We start from the raw sequence: 23,099 nt of genomic DNA, 5'->3' as shown, positions 1-23,099 counted from the left end.
TATATGTTAAAGCCAGAACTTGTTTTTGGAATAATTTCTGAAAAGCTAAATTGCGCAGAGCAAGCTCACAGTGGTGCTTCTTGTCACCGTTTTCACAAATAGTAAGAGAGCACACATCCTTTGCCAGGTAGGTTGCTACGTTTTTAGCTTTGCATTATTGAAAAAAGACTCCTTGAACTTTGTTCACTTGGTTAATGTTGGATACAGAAAAGATAAAAATCGTCTTTATGAGTCAAAATGACGCATTACAGGTGACTAGTACTTCAGGTGGCAGGCTACTTGATTTATTCTGAGGTTTGCTGTGTGATCTTACTGAGATTGACTCAGTGGGAAGAACTTTGCCAAATCTCTTGATATTTAATCTGTTGGAACTGCTGCCTTGACGCCTGAGAGCAACAGTGAAACTGCACTTCTTGCTATCTGGGGAAGAGTAAACAACACCCGGTCCCCAGTGGGTGGCATCGTGTGTCTTGAACGCTGGCAAGAGATGGGCAAAGGTTACTGACAGTTTATTTTGTCAGACCCGAGTTCATCATTGACGATGTCCTGTTCTGGTGTATTAGGTGATGAATAAACAACTAAGAAGGATATAAAAAGGACAGCCCATTCCCTATGTGAGTTGATGCAATACCCAGAAGTAGATCAAAAGTCAAAGCAACAAAGATATTTAAAAATAGGGAAATGCCAGCTTCCCAAATGGTCTGTCATCAAATGTAAGCATCTTTAAAAATGAATCATGCCTACAGGTTTAAGACCACTGAATAATACTTTGTCTTCTGCATAGCTCTACTTCTTTAAAAGACACTTTATATCCCAACCATCTGTTGCTGCAGTGTAGAAGGACAGGATGATTCCATTCTAAAGATAATTGTAATAAATTGCCTAGAATCCTTCAGGCTTTCCAACGTTTTTACTTTCTTTTCCCAAGAAAAAAATATTTAAATGTAGATAATGGTCTCTTTCTTTTCTTTTTTTTTTTGCAAGTCATAAAGCAGCACCCTATGTTCTTCTCTTGTGTGCAAACAACTGAAATCTCAGTATTTCTATTACTGCATTATCACTAGTGTTTGCTGTCTTCAGGACTCATGCAGGGTGCTCTATGCTACACAAAATGCAAAGGCGGCTTTGCCTCTCTAGAAAACTTCTTTACACAGACTGCATAATCATGTCCGTTGATCCAGATTTTTGAAAGAATTCAGCTTCCATTCAAACATTAAAATAAGGTTCAGGCTTGCGGAACTGCTCTGAACCCAACAGCACTTATGAAAACATTCAGTTGAAGGTTTTCTTCTCCCAAAACTGTTCCTCACACAGCATGTTATATTACTCATCACTAGAGTCCTGGCCTCTTATTACCTAAGTAAAAGCTGAACGTTTTTGTAATCTGGCTCATACTGTACCTAGTGAGAGCTGCTTTCCTTCACTCACATGGTTTTTAGATATCATTTTTTGTAATACCTTTTTCCACAACTTTCTGCCAGAGAAAGGCATTTTCCTAGGCCACCCATGTGTAGAAGGAGGTGGATTGTGTTGCACAGAGGAGGTTTTTTCAGGCTCTCTTCCCAGTCAATTGCCACGAGCATTTGTACATGTCACTTCTGGGCTGCCAGGATATTGATGGGGAGGACTGAAAGGTTCAGAAGCAGGGAATACTCCATTTAGCCACTTACAGCTTTGTAAGAGGGTATGTGAGGATACATTAAGTCTGCTGCTAGCTATCCTACACAGAATTGGCTTTTCCCTTGCTTTCTCGTCACACACACCTTGCCCACATGGTGAAGCAGGAAACACTTGGCTCTGAACATCTTGCGTGTGGCGCCTTTATTGAGATGAGCATTTGTCAGACTTGTGATTCCCACCAGCTTCCCTCTTCCAGACTTCTGGATTTCAAATAAATTTTGTAAGGCTTGAAATGAAGAGAGAGACCCACTGAAGACAATGGGAAGATCTTTCATTTTCTGCGAGTCCAGGATTTTTGCCCAACAAAATCAAAACAGAGAAGCTGTTGAAAAAGGGGTCTTGTGTGAACTTGAAAAATAGGAGGGTGAGTGTGAATCTGCAAGCTCCAGCTGTAAGCTGTGCTTGAATTTTGGAGATGATGAATGACCTTTCAATTTTTAATTTAAGAATATTAATTATCATTCTCCTAGGAGGTACCTTGTAAACTGTTCAACATCGTTCTCAGGCTGCAGCTTTTCATTTCTTTACCTTGGCAATGCAAAAGCATTTTAATATTGGTAAGAATGGCTATGACAGATTGCGTGTTCCCGTCTTGACCCAACTAAGGCAGAGCTTGGGCAGAGCTTTCTCCCAGCCATCAGGGCAGATGTGAGGGCAAGGATACGTATGGTGGGTGTCAGAAACGTAGCCTGAATACTCTGCACTGTGGCTCTCCTGTTTTCCGTGGCTCAGGGAAGAAGATAATTTATTAGACCTAAAAGCAGCAGTGGAAGTGCCTGCAAGACAGCTAGAGGTGTGGACCAGTCCTTTTGTGTCACCTGAGCGGAGACTGGGGCTGAGTCAGATGCAACTCAGGGATGTTATTCCTGCAGGTGAACAGCTTAAGTTGGTTACAAGTGTCAGGGCATGGAGTCACCAGCCAAGTCATTCCCACCCTGGGTTCATCAGTGCCAACAACTACAAGGTATCACCTGACAGTTTATTTTCTTACATTTCTCCTTGGGAGTGCGGCTCAGGCCAGCTTGTTTGGCAAATGCTGTTCCTTCTATTTCTTTGTATCTTGATAGGATATACTTAAAAAAGGGAGCATGGTATACTAATATAATTTTGACAGTGTATACAACCAGTGGGTTAGGATGAGGTAGCTGGACAGCCTTTTTTAAAGTTTTCTTGATTATATAGACCATTTCATGCTCAGATAATAATGCTGCGTTTCCTCAGCCTGACACTGTTCCAGTAGGCTGGCAGCTCCTCGGCCATACCGCATGCAACATGGCTTCTACTCCTTTCACTTAAGTGTGAAGGATAGTACCTGACAAATATTAATATGAAACAGAGAATGTGTGAATGCCTGCCTTTATTCCTCTCTGCTTGTCTGCACTTCCCTGATGCTCATAGTAATAAATTTTGCTTATACTGATGTAAAGCCAAGGTAACTCACAGGACACCACCACAGGCATCACTTTGTTTTCTATTTGGGTTGATGACAGGATACATTTTTTCCTTTATTTTTGAGGCAAGTGGGGAAAAAAATCCAGTTTATAAGTATATAAAAAGTTTAGTAATATATATACACGCCTCTACTTTAGAATGCCTATTGCAAATAGCTGGCATTGTGTTGCTGAACTTAAACACTCACATAGTTGCACTATTTTCAATGAGGTTGTAACAGGGAAGTAGAGAAATAGCGCTCATATTACCAACCTTATTCAGTGAATTCTCTCCTAGGCTCCTCATTTATGAAAATCAGAAATGTCTCAATCTTTTAGCTTGTGGAGTTACTCTTGTGAAACGTAGGTGGTTCACCTGAATGAAAAAAATAAAGGTAAGAATCAGACTCTAGTTCCTGAGTTTACAATCTGTTTTTATGTGCACAGCAGGAAATATTTTTTAAAAATCCTGTGTATTTCCAAACATCTGACTTCTCAGAGGAGTAAAAATGCAATCAAAGCATTTCCTTTCAAAGCTGCATCATTTTATGGTTATTCAAGATTTTTTTTGTAACATAAATTTCCTTTTCAGAAATGTTGGCTGTTACATCTGCTTATTTTTTTTATAAATTCAATTAAATTCCTCTTTCATCAGGATGGAAAAATTGGTGCTGTTCATTTGAAAATATGTGTATATCTCATGGTATGCATGGCTACTATAACAAATGTTTAAATATTTCCTGGGTTAGCGTAAGCCCTGCAAGTGCTAAAATAGAACAGGATTTGACCTGAGCGATTTTGACTATTCTTTTCCAAATGTCCTTTGGTTTCCTTTCCTTCAAATATAAAAGCTTTGGTATGATACATACAGTGTCACAGATTTTATTTGCCTAAAATAACCCTGGCACATCTGGCTGTAAAATTTGGATCATCTTGTGATTTAAGGTCCTTGTAATTTTCCTTCATCTTATGCATTTTACTGTGTGTGCATGTGCTGGTACACTTTCTCCAATATATTTTAAATACAGACCTTTTAAATAAAAATTATTGTCCCAGTCATGCAATTCAGAAACATTCCAGTGTTTATGGAATGGTTTTGTCCAGATTAAAGGACAGAGATTTACTTTCTTCTACTTAATTGATTATGGTTACTTTAACATGTAAAGAGTCTTGCAATCTTCCCGGTTCTTTTTCCCATTAGTCCTGACAGTAAGTTCAAATCATATTGTGATATGAATATTCTGGGCCAAACTGAGGACCAGCACCCCCAGCAAACATGCCCTGCACTTACTTTGCTTTCGCTGGGTAGCTGGAAGGACCATCTCACCACAACACAGCCTCCCGCAGCTGCTGCTCCCTCAGAGAAGTCACCACTTCACGCGCCCACATGGGAGTTTTGTGGTGAGTCTCATTTTTAGCATCACTTGTCCGCCGCCCTCCCTCAAGACTGCCGTGCTTGGGCAAGAATGGCTGCATGGGAATGTGCCCTGAAGCGCAGTTTTGTTCCCAGTAGGAGAGCACTGTTGCTAAGGGTTTGTTTTTTTTTTTTGGTGGTGAGGTGGAGGCTGGTGGTTATACCATCCACAACACTGGTGATTGAGGCATATTGACCTTCCACACAGTAAATGAAGCAAGGATACCAATATGTAATGAGTCTGGGTTTGCTTCAGGGTAGGTTATTGCACAGGCAGCCAGTATCTGACCTTTCTTTCAAGACATACTGGCGAAAGAGTAGGTTTTTTTTTTTCCCTAGTTTGGTCTTATAAAAAAGAGGCCAGGCAACCATGGGTCTGTGGCTTATCATGTACAGTAAATGAAAAACATTAATGGGAAATGAGCAGAAATCCTTGAAAGCAGAAGTACTGAATGTTTTTGCCCTTGGCGAGGAGCAAAGTGGTAGCATGGACCCCAAAACAAGTATTCAACATATTGAAGTTCCTTTGGGAAGCTCCTTAGTTGCAGAACAAAAGAGCTAGAGACCATATACCAGGCTCTTGAAGCACACTGCAAGCTGCCACAGAGAAAGCAAGTTTCTAAAGACATCTACCTCTGGGGACACTGGAGGGACTAGAGATGTGCAGCCCTGCATGGCAAGGGCTGGCCTGGTGGGGCTGATGGTGCAAAGTCACAGAGAACCACGACCACCACAGCTGGCCAGCAGTAGCACAGGGGACCCAGGGTGCCTGCATGAACCCTGCAGGTTCCTGCTGCACCGCCGCTCTGCAGCGCGTCCACTGGCCTCCCCACTTCTCCTGGCATTGGCATGCTGACTTTGGCATTTTGCTTTCCCGTACAAAAGGAAAGGTTCACCCACTAGCTGGCTCCTCGAAAATGCTTTCGCATGGCACGTCCCTCACCACCTCTTCCCACGTGACTTTGATCCCGCCCGGCAGGCACACTCATGGCAGGGCTGTGACTGCTGAGGAGGGCTGAGTGTGTATCTTTGGCTGAGGGCTGGGAAATCTGATGCGCAGATGGTCCCAGATTTATTTGAACTGGCTCTAGCTCCTCGTGTCGCTGGGCAAGAGCGCTGAGGGCTGGCAGCAGTGCCAAAGAGTGTCGAGTGAGTTGCAGCCCTGCCAAAGGAGAAGCCAGTGCTCTGGGGAACGGTGGCTGCTCTGGGACAGAAGAGAAAATTGTAGGCGTGGAGGAGGACCAACGGGGCTCTCTTGGAAGTTCAGGACACTTGAGGGAAGGAACAAAAAAAAGATTCAGTAAACCTTTCCCCTTGCAAATATGTTGTTACTGTTGGCAAAACATATGGGTTGCAAAATTTTGGTTGCTTCTGCTAAGACTTGAGCCATGCGCACTCTTCTGAGAACACCTTAAAATAAAGGCTGACTTTGGCAATAACAACACGCTTGTAAATAAAGAGGCTTACTTTTGAGAAATGTTATCCCTAACTGAAATAATTTGAACAGAGCCCCTGAGGCTATTTTCCTTTCTGCTATATACAGAATAAAGATTCACAAGCAGGTCAAGACATTTCTTGCTTTTTGAATTAGAGTGTTTCTCATTAACGGAGTGTAGCTGAAATCACTGTCCTGCAATCCAGTGCTGCTTTCCAGCAGGGATCTTTGACAAGATGTGTATATATTGCAAAAGTGCACACTGAGCAAGAGGGACCTGCTTCAGAGCTGGCTTAAGTGACAGAGTAAATTAGATACACAAGACAGCATAAGTAGGTACATTTACAAGATGCAATTTGTCTGCCTTGTTGGTAGAAGGAAAGGGTTGTAGCAAGAAAAGAGGTGGTAGAGATTTGCCATGTTCTTTGTTGGCTTGATTTGAGAAGCAGTGGCTGCCTTTACATTTTAATAAAAATTTTATCTCATAGTAGCACTGTTGAACACTGAAACCCTAAGCTGTGAAACTCAGCCTATTGGCAAAATGTCATGGCTACTGCTGGACCACGTTCTCATGTCTTACGCAAAGTCATTGGAAAGAAGACCAAAAAAACCACTTTCTAGGTTAGGTTGCCAGCAGACCCAAAGACAAAAGCCAGCTTTATCTCCAGGCCAGAAACTTGGGAGTGACTCTCTGAAACTTCGTGAGACAGACACCACTGGTTTAGAGTCTTTAAGCTGCACATCCCAAGTAAACCACAACAAAAGCTTAAAGAGGAAAGGTCAGACCTGTGAAGTGCTATTTGTTTTCACTGAAACTTCATCTCCCACTTATCCCCAGCCTAACCAGCAGCGGAATCAATTACCACTTGTCAGACTGAAACCTGACCCCAGAAATGAAGAAGGACATGACCTCTGGGGGGAAAAGAAACCACGAATGAACCACTTTCTCCTGCAGTGAAGGGTTAACAGGCCTGATCCTCTTCTTTCCTCCTTTAAGAAAAGATCAATACTGCTGTTCTCTACATTTACTCTTCCTTTCGTCGGGGATGGTCAGTAGGACAGTGAGGTTATTGAGATTAGGTTTCATAAATTACTCCATTTAATAATTGAAGACAAAGAGGTTCCATACATTTTAATAGCATTTAGTGTAACAGTTCAAATTTGTAGGACTCATAATAGATCAATTTCAGCTGCCATTACCACTTGAGGTAATGGTGCTTTCACTTACCAAGCTTCTGTTAAGCGTAGGATCAGCTTGTCAAAAAGTGGTCAGGTTTAAGGCAACATCCCCCATTCTCCCATTTCATACACTCCTAGAAGGGCAGTCCCAAAGGGGTGTCTACTGCACTCGGGGAACATTGCTGTCAGTTTATCTCACCTGCAGTCTCTGGCAGCTAAGTGTGTTCATTTCAGTGTATAAAATGATGTAAGAGCATTACTTCTGATATCTGGGACCAGCCTGGACTATTCCTCAGTTAGAGCATCTGAAGTGAGCCTGGGCAGGATAGGAAGAGTACCTTCTTATGTTTCCATTCTAAATGTGAGAAAATACAAACCATATATAGAGTTGAAAAAAAAAGCTCTTTTCTTGGGAAGGGGTCCCTTTGAGCAGTGGGAGTTAGGTATCTTGTGGTCAACAACACTAGCTAACACTGGTCTCACAGGATTAAAGACATGACTTTTTTTTAAAGTATACTCATCAAAACTACCCTCTCTGAGCACTCCACCATTTAGATTTTGTTAGCACCTACACCGCCTATGAAATGATCTCATTTCATCTATATCCCTGTGTCTTGACTTTGCAGATATCCTCCTGGGAGACTTCTATGGACACCTCAGCTTTGCATTTGTTACATATTGGTGTTGGTCTTGACTTTAATCTGTCTGTACACTTTGCTACGCGATATTTTCCTTGAGTTATGCTATTTCTGCCACAGAGGAATCACATTTTTTATGTGGTCAACTTTATCCCCACAGCCCTGGCTCATTCCAAAGGTGTTCAGGGTCTCTTGTGCTCTCTGCTAGGAAAGAGTTACCTACACAGACATTAATAGCCTCTCTGTAGTAGATAAGAAGCAGATATTGCACTTGTGATGTGTTGGGTGCTGAACACAGCCCACAGAACAGTCTGAAGAAAGAGGGTCTACCAAAGGGGGTGCTGAATGCACAATAACATGCGCTGTATTTTTTAAGGGCTGCTGCCAGGACCCTGCTGATGCATCAGGCATAGAGAACTGCTTGGCACCAGTCATTTCTCAAGCAATTTCTCCTCCTGTGTGTTATAGAAAATGTTTTCCATTTGCATATTTATTTTTATGCTTCTATGTGTAAACAAAGGGAACTTCATTTTTTCTGTACTTTGGTGTTTCATTATCTATTTTTTTCCTATAATGGTTGGCTGGGGAAAGCACTTTTCTGATTTTTTTGCCATGCATTTCCCCAAATAAAGCAGTTTTCCTTACTGCCTCTGCCTCAGGAAAGAAGAAATTTCTTAAGGACATTAATTGTGGAAACACCATCAAATCAAACCAAGTAAATACAGACGAATTCCCTTCTCCCATTCCTACTCCCTTCCCCAGTTCACTGAAAAGCAAACAAACCAGGCTGTATTCTGAAGGAGGCAGGAAATGAAGGCAAGGAGGGACAGTTCAGAAAATGAAAGACATTTTATTGAGCTTCACAGAAAAAATGTCCTCTGAGGTCCTGATTTTGCAATCTGGTGCTCTGCTGGTGATAAGATGATTTAGAAAAGCATTTGTGCATAGTGCTATGGAGGGGAACATCTCTGGTTCCCTGTTAAATCAGCAGACTGTGTCAAACATGAACAAGCAAATGCGACGAGGTGGCCCACAGGGTCTCTTCACTGTGGCTTAAGAATACGTGGGATGTGATCTGGCACAGATCAAGTCAGGAAGGAGAAAACTCATGAAGTGTGTGAAACTGGAGATGTGAGCATCTTACTTTCTTGTGGCCTTCATCTCTCTAGTCTGCATTTGTGAGAGAGGCCATGTGTTTCAGCAGCCTTAACCCTGGCTATAATTTCTTCAAGAGAACAGATTAATGCCCCAACCTGGAATTTCTTATGGAATCACAGAGAAGTGCTACATACAACATAATTAATCAAGCATGGCAAAAAGAGAATTGCTTTCCACCTGAACCTGGCATGGCTTCTAATTAAAATCATGAGTGCAAAGTCACTTCAGAGGGATTGAAGTGCTTAACATTTGTCAGCTACACCCTGCTAAATGTATTAATTTACAAAATATGTCCACAAATGGATCTGTGAGAGGAGAGTCTATGAACTGTAAAAATAAAGCTTTTGGGGGAAATATTTTAGAACTTTTGGACTTTAAAAAACACCAACTGTTTTTCAAAGGAAATGTCTGAAAATTCTACAAAAACATGTTTTCCTAAATAGCTGAGATTTTTGGCATAAAAAGATAAAGATACAAGAAAATTCTCAGACTTAATACCTAGTTGGCTGGACAGTCCATTTTGTGATGGATGGGTCCTTCAGCAGATATCTTTAGGCCCCGAGTCTTCCTTCTCCAAGACTCATCCTGTATCCAGGGTTGGATGTACTCCTCTCTTTTTTTTAGGTCTCCAGAGTCTCCACTCTACTTCCTCTTGCTCTTTGCTCGACTTTCCAATGCTAAGCCCCTTCCAGGCTTCTGTCAACCCTTTCTTTCCTGTCAAAAGGTTAAGTCCCTCAGCTGGTGTGGATACCTCTCCCTTACCCAGTGGTTTGGATGGAGAAGGCTGTGGAGTGGCCATATCTGGGGCGCCCTGCACTTTTCTCCACTCTCTTATCAGCTTTTGGCCCCATGGCCAGCTCCTGGGCTGCCTGCTGGCTGGATCTGGGACGTTGGCAAAGGGGTGCTGATGTGGCCTCGCCTGGAGCCTGACCTGGAGCCTGTCCTCCAGATGCCCTGGCCAGGATACCAGACAGAGAAAAAAAATGATGAGGGAGTTACTGCCACTCACACAGCCATTCCTTTTACATGGATACTATCACCACTTCTCAGGAGGACCAAGAGGCAGACCATAACTTTCCATTTTCTATCCAGCTCTCATGCTGAGTTTCAGCAGTACCTCTTCCCTAAATTTTCCCCTGATATCAGACTTTATCATCTGTTCAAAGCTGTTGCTTTGGTTTATGAAATATCTGCAAACTGATCAAGATTTTTCTTAAACCAATCCATTGCTTGCAGATTTTTTGTCCAATAATTTCTTCTTAGCTTGTAGGTTGTTCAAAAGCAATCTCATGAAAATAGGAGTCGGACTCGATGATCCTATGGGTTCCTTCCAATCCGAGATATTCTATGATTCTATTGGGATGTCTACCCTAGAGCCCTACGTGCTTTCTTTTCATGTTACAGCTTATTGGTATCTCGCTCTTCATTGACCAAGCAAGACTGGAATCATGTTCATCTCGCATAGGGATTTTTTAAATTCGCTCTAAAAAAAGTTCTGTGCTATTCTTTCCGAACTGTTGTTTAGGAAATATTTGCCTGCTTATGAAGATCCCTGGTAGAATATTTATCAGCAGTGAATCCAAAACCTGCGTGAGCAGAACTGGAGTATGGACTTCATATTCATGAAGGTTTCTTTTGCCAGCATTTGTCGTGTTCTACTTTTGTCTTGTCACATGTCTGGGTAATCAAGTGACTTCCCAGTCATGATTACTAATCCTGATTTATTTCATCTCAGGCAGATGGAGGCACGGGAACTGCAGTTTAGGAAAGATCTTAAAACATGTGTTTTTTCTCTGTCCCTGTTGCAAAATAAGACCAGTTTCCTGAGCAGGATGTAGGGAATGGTGGAGCTGCTCACAGCTCTCCCTGTTTCTTGCAAAAGAGGAAGCACTTCTGCTGTCCTCTGCAGATGCTCATATGCCTAAATTAAACTTGGATCTGACATTTGGATGGGAGGAGAGGATGGGAAAGGTTCAATGTGATTTTTATTACGTAATCCTTTGCTCTGTGCTTGGTTGCTGCTCAGGTCTGCTAGGGAGAGATAATTAGCTCATCATCCACTGTCTTTTCTGTGTCCTCATTAGGTATGCTAGGGACAGACAGATCCCTGGTGCCAAGGCCAAGTCAAGTGGACTGGCTGTATTCACACTGTTGAGGTCTGACCATCCTTTGACAGCAGCTTTGGCTTGGAGAGATCTTGCTAGGGTTGTTCAAAGGAGAGCCAGAAAGTGAGGTAATATTTAAGTAGTGTGGGCTAGCATAGCCCTGGAACTCCAACTCCCTCCTGGGCTCTCTCTTACCCTATGGTGTAGACACATGAGACTCCCTTGCTAAGGAGAGCCTCTGGACGATGTCACATGCCTAGAATTAGGTTCTGGCTTTGTTTAAAACAGTGCTTCTGCACTGAAGATGAGGGAGTGACAGCAATATGCATCGCATGAATAGCTGTGTAGCATAGTCAATAATTATCAGCTAATCCTTGGTGTTATCCTTTGATACTGTCTCGCTCAGCATTCTCCTGGATAAGCTGGGAGCCCACGGCTTGGACAGGTGCACGCTTTGCTGGGTTAAGAACTGCCTGGATGGCTAGGCCCAGAGAGTGGTGGTGAACGGTACTGCATCTAGTTGGTGTCCGGTCACTAGTGGTGTCCCCCAGGGCTCAGTACTGGGCCCAGTCCTGTTTAATATCTTTGATGATCTGGATGAGGGTATGGAGTGCACCCTCAGTAAATTCGCAGACGACACTAACTTGGGTGGGAGTGTTGATCTGCCTGAGGGTAGGAAGGCTCTGCAGAGGGATCTGGACAGGTTAGATAGATGGGCTGAGACCAATGGCATGAAGTTCAACAAGGCCAGTGCCGGGTCCTACACTTTGGCCACAACAACCCCATACAGTGCTACAGGCTGGGGGAAGAGTGGTTGGAAAGAGACCCGGTGGAAAAGGACCTGGGGGTATCAGTGGACAGCCGGCTGAACACGAGCCAGCAGTGTACCCAGGTGGCCAAGAAGGCCAACAGATCCTGTTGATCTGTTCAACAGATCCAGAAGATCCTGGCTTATATCAGGAATAGTGTGGCCAGCAGGACTAGGGAAGTAATTGTCCCGTGCACTCGGTACTGGAGAGGCGGCACCTTGAGTACTGTGTCCAGTTCTGGACCCCTCACTTCAAGAAAGACATTGAGGTGCTGGATCGAGTCCAGAGGAGGACAACAAAGCTGGTGAAGGGTCTGGAGGGTATGTCCTATGAGGAGTGGCTAGGGGATCTGGGATTGCTTAGCCTGGAGGAAAGGAGGCTGAGGGGAGACCTTATAATTCCCTACAACTACCTGAAAGGAGATTGTAGTGAGGTGGGTGTTGGCCTCTTCTCCCAGGCAACTAGCAACAGGACTAGAGGACATAGCCTCAGGCTGCACCAGGGGAGGTTCAGGTTAGACATTAGGAAAAATTTCTTCACAGAAATGGTTATTAGGCATTGGAATGGGCTACCCAGGGAGGTGGTGGTGTCACCATCCCTGGAGGTGTTTAAGAAAAGACTAGATGTGTCACTTAGTGCCATGGTCTAGTTGACACAGTAGTGTTAGATCAAAGGTTGGACTCGATGATCCCAGAGGTCTCTTCGAACGTAGTTGATTCTGTGATTCTGTAGGTGATTTTGTGATTCTGTATGAACAGCCTGTATGTCTGCAAAGTTGTTTTCCTGTTATTTGGTGAGGCATTCTAGCTGAGAAAAGATTGCCACCGATATACAGCATACTAAAGTAGTGACCATGAGATGTAAACATTTCCAAAGTGTATTTTGATAATCCTGACCAGAAACGGGAAAGATTTTCATTTTCCTGGAAATGAATATTTTACAAATGGAGTGAAACATCTTTACATCTGCAGAACAACAAACTTTCCAGGAGTGTGTGATGAGTCATGAGTTTGAAAGCAAGCTCCTCCTGCACTTGCGAGGATTAACTTTGTGAAAATAATCTTGGCTATCTGTGGATTCAGCTTGTGTTACAATGGTTATGGGACTGTCTGTAGGTGAAAAGGCGAATTTGTATTGCTTGTCTTCAAGGTGCGTGTAGAACTCATATGGCAAGAGGCTGTTCTCAGGTCGGACGTGTTAGGTTTGGCTCCGCAGCTCATGTGTGGCAAACTGCCAGTTTCGTGAGGTCCCGGCTGGGAGGGCAAAAGGTATACCCCTGCTTAGTCTATTCACAGCCTGTTTATTGGATTTGACTGGGAAATATTCAACTAGATAAGCTGAATGAAGCAAAATCCCTCAGTGCCTTAATTTCTATTGCTGTATTCAAGTGGTGTTTGGAGAGAGCCAGCTGACCATAGTGCTGGTGGTTTTTGTTGTGTTTTCTTATTATCAGATGTATATTTATAGATAAATAACAGTTATAGAAGTAATATAGAATATGTTTAATAGGATAAACAGTAATTCTACTGGAAGTTGATTCATACAGCTAATGTTCAAAGTTTGAATTGAAATCATGTCTGACTGAAAACCTCAGTGCAAGGATTATTTTAAATTAGTCTTCCCCTTTCATCCTCCATTATGATTTAAATTTCCACACTGATTATTGTAATCAATTCACATGCATTGCTTTCTTCCTCTGAAACCATATGGTTCTTTAATATAAAAGATGAGGCGATCTGATGGAGGTGACATAGTGGCCTTTTGATCCCTATTATGATTTAGGTAATAGGTTTTGTTCATAGCTTCATATATTATGCAGATGACTGAGCTATGAAACTGGAAGAGTTGATTCTCAAAATACGTCCCTCAATCTAATTTGCAAAGTGTGTTTTTTCTCCTTTGGTATGGTCATTGTGCTTGTGGGTTAGGAAATAGGCTTATTAGTAGGAACCCACTGTAGGGAGTGGGTAGAATTTGGGTAGGGTAGGATTTAAACCTCTGGCAGGGGTCTACAATGTAGACACATATATTAGTAACTCCCATGAGGGTCCCTTTGTAGTCAACGAAGAGAAAGAAGCCCTGTCAGGGTGCTCTTCCTCTTGCTCTAACATTGATGCCTAAAATAGATGAATTGTAAGGTAAGATGAACTGTGCCTTAAAAATGTAGAGTTTCATTGAGTGTAAAGGGAGTCTGGACATGAGCCTCAATGAATCCCACCCCTGCTGTCTGTTACTGTGCAAGCCTAAGTCATTAGTGGGGAGCATTTGCATCATTGTCAAAATGCCTGCTACACCGTAGTAGCAAAGGAATGTGCCTAATAGCCTCTCTGCGTGGCATTATTTCTGGAACTGCTGTCCAGGAAATAATGATACCATCACACTAACACTTTGGTACTGCTTAATATTTGTGCCCGATTTTTGCCATATAAATGAATTAATCCTCACAGCCTCCTGCTTTTACCTCCCCTTTAGAGGTGATGAAACTGGAGCAGAGGCACATCAGAAACCAGAGATGCTAAGCTTCCTCAGATTTCAAGGGAAAGGATGTCCCAGAGTGACTCAATCAGTGTTTTGAATGCTCCAGCATCATTTTTGGCAATCTGTCTGTGGTAATACTTGGGATGATACAAAATGCACCCTTCTCCATTTGGAAGAGAAGAAGGTGATGAAACCACATCCTCAGGCTTAAACTAGAAGCACATATATTTGTGCATATTATCTCATTTCCTCTGTGCAATTTTTGAGGCTGTGCCTGGAGGTCATTGCCCAGTCAGCAAGCACTAGTTTCACCCTTGAAGGCTCTGCTGTTCCTGAATTTGTTTGTCCTAAAAGAGTCCATGAATTCCTACTACCCTCTACTCCAGTCCCCTGGGAATATCTGAAGAACATTTTCAATGGTAACTGTCTTTTTTAAAGGCTGTTTCCATGTGTCAGGACCTTGCTGAAAATTTATGAGCTGTGTTTGGCTGTATTGAAATTCTTCATAAGAGAATGTACCACTGCCCACAAGGATCTTGAGTATGGGTTTGAATCCTTGAACTGTATCGATTTATACTTTGTTTGATAGTAAAACGGTGCTTAGAAGTCCACTTGATATATATATATCTAGATAACCTTAATATTAATTATAGTATGGCTTAGAATTTTTTTTCCCTGAAGAATATACAACCTAAATAGACAAGCGATAGAAAGGGAGCATTGAGTTGCATAGATTTTTTTTTGTCAAAGTCATATTTGCAAAAAAATGCTGAATTAAATCCACCAAAAATATGTGTACATCCATGTCACATGATTAAAAGGGTTTCATATAAAAAGTCCCTAATTCCATTTTTGATGGTGAAACTGCTGGTAACTTTCATTCTGAAGTAACTTTTCACTTCAAAGCTTGTCTAGGGTTAATTTAAAAGAGGTAAAATACCAAATGCAACTAAAACCTCACAAAACAAAATGCATTTGATTTTTATGATTTTCTTTTTCAGCAACAAAGTAATGTTTTAAACATTTCAGGGAAAATTTAAACATGAGGGTCTTGTTTCTTTCTGGGCTTTACAGGTTGCTTCTGAGTTAAAAGTCAATTATTTATACAGCTCTTATCACTACCTTTTTATGGATGGGGAAATGAAAGAGAGAAGAAATGACTTGTCTTAATCACATGGGAAGCCTGCGGCCATTCTGGGTAGGGAGCCTCGAATCCCACGTCTGAGTGTAGCAGTTCAAATCTTCAACCACAAAATAAACAAAACAGTCAAGTTCTTTTTTAGCTGGAAACCATTGCTGACGTATGTTGAAAGATCCACGTGGAGTCGCACACTTTGAGTGTATAAAAGTGATACCGCTTTTCAGCCAGAGAGCAGTCTCTTGCTCTGGGTTAGAAATACCAATTTTAATGTGAAATGTGTGTTTTACATAGTTTGTTCATGATCAGGACCTCTGACCACTTGAATTTAAGGATTTCTTCAGCTGCTGGGCTGAACCCACGGATGCTGCTCTCCTTCCATGTAGGCTCACTACTGCTGTAAGAAGCCTATCCCAGTGTTAACCTGGGCGCTGCCCAAAGCTTCAGCTGATCCGTGACAATGGGAGGAGGTGGTGACCTCTGACGTCTGGGGTCTTCTTTTGAGGTCTGTGATGGGAGCAGCACCCATGCAGGCTCCAAGTGTCCCAAGCACGTAACATCACCTTGTCAGGAAGTGACATCAGGGCTGGATGACAGGGCTGCAATCCTATGCATTATTTAGTGCGCGATATTGTTGTGGGGAGGGACTGCACGCTGAAGAAGATATTTTCTGAAGGAAAATAAAGGAAGGCAGAACAGCTGATTAGTTACTATTATCAGACACTAATGGGTGTCGTGTTGATAAGATGGTAACCAGATAGCATGTAGAAAGGATTTTAGTGCTAAGTACTCCATTGCCTTTGTGTGATGCCTCATTACTGCACTTGGATCCCCTCCTCTATAAATTTTTAATGACCTCACAATTTTTCATGTAACTCTCACTCCTTGCTTTGCTCTCCTTTTCATCCTGTCCAGGTCCCGAGCTGAAGTGGAAATGTGTTGTGTGATTAGGTATAGAGGCTCCAGCTAATTGTCTTGCAGCACACACCCCTCTTGAGAAGACGGGAAAGAGAAAAAAAATCCCAAACTCAGCTTCAAATGTTCATTGCATTACACTGACAGTAAAGGAGTTTTATTAAGCCTGTTCTGTGGTGGCTAACATTTTTTTCCTAAAGCTATGAGACAGATTGGCTTGCAGGAGGAAGGCAGCAGGTGGAGGGGGGAGAGGGACAGACAGGCCAGTCTCCTCCTCCTGGCCATGGTGGCAAGGCTCAGAGAGGTCATGAGAACCAAGGGTGCAAATCACAGCACCTTTGGACTTGCTCTAGTCTGAGACAAGGGCTGAATTTGCTGAATAAGCTGGAGAGGAGTGGGAGTTTACACCATTTCCTCATTGCCCTGTGCCAGCACCAGCTCTGGGGAAGAAGCAAATTTCCTTACTTGAACAACCCACAGTTAATGTCTCCTAAAAACAGAGATGCAGACATATTTTTTACATATTTTCAGAGCATGGTGGTTAGAAAAATGTGTGCTAATTAGTCAGAGGAACAGCAATTAGTGCCAAATAGTAAGGATCAGTAAACACTCTTGGTTGAGGGACATTGGAGATGTGTAAACTCTCTATGGCCTTATATATCTCCAGTGGCATAATGGATGAGGACCCAGATCTTTGTTGTGGGAAGAAGAATGAAGTGGCTAAAAAAGTACCTTAAGTCTTTCAGATAACATGTTGTGCTTTCGGTTTTGTTTATGAACTAGGAGAGCTTGGAGAGAGCCTTCTTTGGACCCTCCAACTGACACCAGCTGGAGGAAAAACCTTTTGCTTTCGGCTGGTTTTGGCTGTGTTCCCACCTGTCATGTGGAACTCCTTAGCCCAAGGGTCAGGCTTGGCAAACGCAGCCTCTAGTCATGAAACCAGCAGCTGGATGCAGAGTGGCTTCTCCCTAGCATTTCTTGAGTGAGTAAGACCTGTCTGGAATTTCTGAAGGAGTTTCTGCTATCTCAGGCTTGCAACGTCTGCTGTGGAAGGAGGTTTTCTTGTGGTATTATCATAACAAATTTTCCACGGATCCATCATCACCACTGTTGGTTCCTCTAAAGATAATGCTCGTCTCAGAATAAAGTTCCTCAGGGCTGCTACCTGGCCTTTCCCCTTTGAAAGGGTTTTTTCTGAAAGATGAGACATACGGTCTCACATCTTAATTTGTTTCTCTGAAAACATCTGAGTCACACTTGCATGAGTAACCGGACAAATGACAAGGAGCAAATGACATGTCTGGTACAAGTGAGCTCACTGTCCCAGCTTGCTAGACAAATGTTTATACACTCAAATAAACAGCAAATTCAGCTCCTCGGCTGATCCACACATGACAACCAACGTGCTGCTTGATCATATTAAGGTGGTGCTGATGATGACGTGGGCCAATGGTAACAAGTAGGGGGAGCGAAGCTGTAGAGCGAATCCAGGCAGCAGAGCCCGCGGTTTGTGGCAAGCTATCGTGCACTCGAGGAATCTGACTGCTGAGAGCAGGAGAGGGGAAAAAAGGATGTTCATGAAGTAAAATTTAGCTCCAGAGTCCCAGTCACTGTATTTGAACAGTCTGTGAACACAGGCCTTTTATTCACAACATCTCTTTTCTCTATAAAACCTTTCTAATAATAATAATAATAAAAATCACTTAGTAGCTTGGAGCCCAAACCTGCTATATTTGTCCTGCAGACAAGTGGAAAATTATTTAGTTTTCTACTTTGGAGTAGTTATCAACATCATAGTCCCTGCCTAACTTTGTGCTAGAAAACTGGGCAAGGATGTGTGCAAACCCAGAGTGAAAAGATACCTCTTACCTGAGAAAGCTGACAAAACTGTGGCAGATTTTGGAAGAAGTGCATTCTTGCATTCTCCGCCCTCCATTTTGCACGATAAATTTTTATACCAGAAGAATATAAAAGACTTAATATTAACTGTCATGTGATCATAACTTTCTGATGATTTTTTAAAAATTAAAAATCACAAGGACATTTTCAGATTTACAAACATTTTAAATTCTCTGATCATTGAAGGACTTGGAAACCATGGGACTTCTCGAATACTGAAATTATTTGTTTTTGAAAGTAACATTACACCTCTCCCTATCTTTCCCCACCCTTTTTCTTTTACTAGTCAGCAACTTCAGCTAAATCCTCTTCAGTAATCCCTGTTGAGCAAGATTTTGGTACAGAAATTAATCTGCTCACCTTTACCAATTTCAACGAACAATTTAGCAGTACTGTTTCAAACTGACCAGCAATATGCTTAGAGTCACATTGTTGTCAGAGGCCAGATTCAATTTGAGGAGTGTCAGGAATTTGCAGCTTTCAGCTACTTTTTAAATTCTAAGTTGGTCACTGATGTCAGAGCTGGAAGTGAAATTCTAGGAAATCAAGCTCTAATGAATTTTTAAAACTAACAAAATCTTATGGAAAAATCAAATATTTACTAAAACTGAACATGCACATGTCTGCACTGCCAAAAGCTGCAATGTCAAATACAGAAAGGAATCAGCCCTTCATCAAATACTGATGACCTTAAAGATCTGATGTGAGGCTCCAAGATTTTCTAGATCAGTGACAGAACTGTATAAAACCACAGAAAGACATGTACTCCTGCCAGCATCCTCATCCAGTCTGGGGAAGCTATAGATCTGCCTGGCCAGTTGAAGTGAGCTTTGTTTTACTCCCAAGCCAGGATTTTCCTCCCTTTGTCTGACACTTGGGTGTCCTCAGGAGCAGAGTGGTCATTCACATGCCAAGGCCATCAGCGTGCCCCAGTGCTCAAATATGAAACAGCTGGGCAGGACTCTGGGGAGCCCTATAAAAGAGGTGAAGAATCCTCCTCCAAAGACATGGAGTGGCTCCAAGGAGGCTCCTTTTCTAATTCTCCTGCTTTTCACAGCTAAAGAGCATCTTGCCGGCTACTTTAATCTGCAAGATCCATCTTACTTTAACCGTATTGAAAAGGACTGATGTTTTGGGGTTGTGCTGTGCTATATTAAAATCCATATTTCAAACAATAAATGCTTTCCATTTATCCAGGCTAGTCTCTTTTCTATTCAGCCAAACTTTCAGGCAGTTAGCTAAACCTTTCAGTAATATGAAGCACCTTTTTCATCTTGTGCCAACACTGTAATGCCTCCAATAATTTATGTTTAATTTTTAATACAGTTATCTATCATGAGTAATTATGTGGGCTGCTCACAATATTCCGTTTTCTGTTATGTGGTTTTTCTGAAGATTATGGACTTAAAAAAATACCACAGTACCACTACTTTTCTGCTGAATTTCCTCTAAAAAAGAAATATTGAGGCATACTTAAAGATACCGTATGTCAGACCCCAAGAAGTTCTTTGCTCTGTCTTTAGATCTACTGATACTAGTGCAAGAAACAGTGTAATTTGCTGTGATTTATGCATTGCACAGCTAGCAAAAAAGTCTGAGCAGAGTTCTTCACATTCACAGGGATATTTTGCTGGTGTTTGTGTGCAGGGTTCAGGTGTTGGGGACAAGATTTCCCTGCTGACACTGGTGGTGCTCTTGGTGATGTATGTCAGTACTGGGAGAGGTTTTCACTGACTTGACAAAGGCTAATGAAAAGCTAGGTCTACCGCAACTTTGCCACACTTTCCATCTAACTTTCTCCTCTGAGCTCATAAAAGAGTAGATGGCAGCACCTGATGATTTTGCATCCCTGCCGCTGGGTAGGGGTCCTGCTGCAATGCCACTGAGGCCACTGCAGTTGCCTGGTTGTGCCATCTACATGGGGAACTGCCTTAAAACTGCAGGCACTCTCCTGTAACATCTCTTTCTACTCTGCAGGGACAACTGGAAGGGTATGATGCTTTCCAATGGCAAAATGGAAAATATCTGCTCACGGCCCAGAGCTGCTTACACCAGCAACAGCCACGAAGCGTTCGCCTGCCTTGAGCAACAGCCTGTTTTACACGTGCAATAGGAGCAGCTGGTTTTGTTAATATATATTTGGCAATAAACACTGATATGAGCACCAGATCTGTCTGAGGGACCGGAAGCTGAACTCCTAGGGGCCATATAAGTTTTCTGTCCAAATCTACATTTTGAGATGTCTGTGCTGTTTCTCTCAGGCTCGGGAGATCTCTGTATGAGCACTGCTCTTTCAGGAGGGAAAAAACAGTTCTTTCCTTTCTTTTCCTGGCCAGACCACAGCTTGTCCTGACATGCTCCTGCTCTGGGAATTGGGAGTGGGATGTGTATGGGACTGCTAACGGAAATCTATACCAAGGAGGCCATTTGAGCACTGGATACTTGTCAGGGCCATTTCCACCCTCTGTGTTGGTGACGAGGCCTTGGGACAACAGCACTCTGAAATGGCAGTGCTTCATGAGTGAATGATGCATTAAATTCACACAGGTCATCAAAGCTTACAACTGCCTCTGTACAGAAAAAAAAAATATTTCTGCTGACAGCAGACATGCTTAATCACAGAATCACAGAATCACAGAATGTTAGGGATTGGAAGGGACCTCGAAAGATCATCTAGTCCAATCCCCCTGCCGGAGCAGGATTACCTAGACCATATCACACAGGAACGCGTCCAGGTGGGTTTTGAATGTCTCCAGAGAAGGAGACTCCACAACCTCTCTGGGCAGCCTGTTCCAGTGTTCGGTCACCCTCACCGTAAAGAAGTTTTTCCTCATATTTACGTGGAACCTCCTGTGTTCCAGCTTGCACCCATTGCCCCTTGTCCTGTCAAGGGATGTCACTGAGAAGAGCCTGGCTCCATCCTCATGACACTTGCCCTTTACATATTTATAAACATTAATGAGGTCACCCCTCAGTCTCCTCTTCTCTAAGCTAAAGAGACCCAGCTCCCTCAGCCTCTCCTCAGAAGGGAGATGTTCCACTCCCTTAATCATCTTCGTGGCTCTGCGCTGAACTCTCTCTAGCAGTTCCCTGTCCTTCTTGAACTGAGGGGCCCAGAACTGGACACAATATTCCAGATGCGGCCTCACCAGGGCAGAGTAGAGGGGGAGGAGAACCTCTCTTGACCTACTAACCACACCCCTTCTAATACACCCCAGGATGCCATTGGCCTTCTTGGCCACAAGGGCACACTGCTGGCTCATGGTCATCCTGTTGTCCACTAGGACCCCCAGATCCCTTTCCCCTACGCTGCTCTCCAACAGCTCTGTCCCCAACTTGTACTGGTACATGGGGTTGTTCTTGCCCAGATGCAGGACTCTACACTTGCCCTTGTTATATTTCATTAAATTTCTCCCCGCCCAACTCTCCAGCCTGTCTAGGTCTCTCTGGATGGCTGCGCAGCCTTCCGGTGCGTCAGCCACTCCTCCCAGTTTTGTGTCATCAGCGAACTTGCTGACAGTGCACTCTATTCCCTCATCCAAGTCATTAATGAATATATTGAATAGTACTGGTCCCAGTACCGACCCTAAAGGGACTCCACTAGACACAGACCTCCAACTGGACTCAGTCCCATTGACCACCACTCTCTGGCTTCTTTCCTTCAGCCACTTCACAATCCACCTCACTACCCGATCCTCCAGACCACACTTCCTCAGTTTAGCTGCGAGGATGCTGTGGGAGACAGTGTCAAACGCTTTACTGAAATCGAGATAGACCACATCCACAGCTTTACCATCATCTATCCACCGGGTTACGTCCTCATAAAAGGCTATCAAGTTGGTTAAGCATGACTTCCCCTTGGTGAAGCCATGTTGAGTGCCCCTAATGATCCCCCTATCCTTGATGTGTCTAGAGACAGCACCAAGAACAAGTTGTTCCATCACCTTTCCGGGGATGGAGGTGAGGCTGACCGGTCTATAGTTACGCGGGTCCTCCTTCTTGCCCTTTTTGAAGACTGGAGTGACATTCGCTTTCCTCCAGTCCTCAGGCACCTCTCCCATTGCCCACGACTTAGCAAAGATGATGGAGAGTGGCCTAGCAATGACTTCCGCCAGCTCCGTCAGCACCCGCGGGTGCATCCCATCAGGGCCCATGGATTTATGGACGTCCAGATTGCTTAATTGGTCCCTGACCCAGCCCTCATCTACCAAGACAGATTCCTCCTCTATCCTGACTTCTTCTGGGGCCGCAGGGGTCCGGGGCTCCTCAGGACAGCCTCCAGCAGTATAGACAGAGGCAAAGAAGGCATTCAGTAACTCCGCCTTCTTTTTATCCTCTGTCTCCAGGGCCCCCACCTCATTCATCAGTGGGCCTACATTACCTCTAATGTTGGTTTTACCTGCAATGTATTTGAAGAAGCCCTTTCTGTTGTCCTTGACCTCTCTTGCAAGGTTTAATTCCAAGGAGGCCTTAGCTTTCCTAGTTGCCTCCCTACATCCTCTGACAACAGACTTATATTCCTCTCAAGTGGCCAGCCCCTCCTTCCATGATCTGTACACCCTCTTCTTCCACTTGAGTTTGCCCAGCAGTTCCCTGTTTAACCATGCATGTCTCCTGGTACCCTTCCTTGACTTCCTACCTGCTGGGATGCTCTGATCTTGAGCTCGGAAGAAGCAGTCCTTGAATGCTAACCAACTATCTTGGGCCCCCTTACCTTCTAGTACCCTGTCCCATGGGATTTCCCCCTAGCAATTGCTTGAAAAGGCCAAAGTTGGCCCTCCTGAAGTCCAGGGTTGTGATTCTGCTAGCTCTTCTGTTCCT

This window comes from Nyctibius grandis, chromosome 2, assembly GCF_013368605.1.
Source record: "Nyctibius grandis isolate bNycGra1 chromosome 2, bNycGra1.pri, whole genome shotgun sequence".
Classification (NCBI taxonomy): Eukaryota; Metazoa; Chordata; class Aves; order Nyctibiiformes; family Nyctibiidae; genus Nyctibius; species Nyctibius grandis.
Note: the sequence above shows the minus strand (reverse complement) of the source record.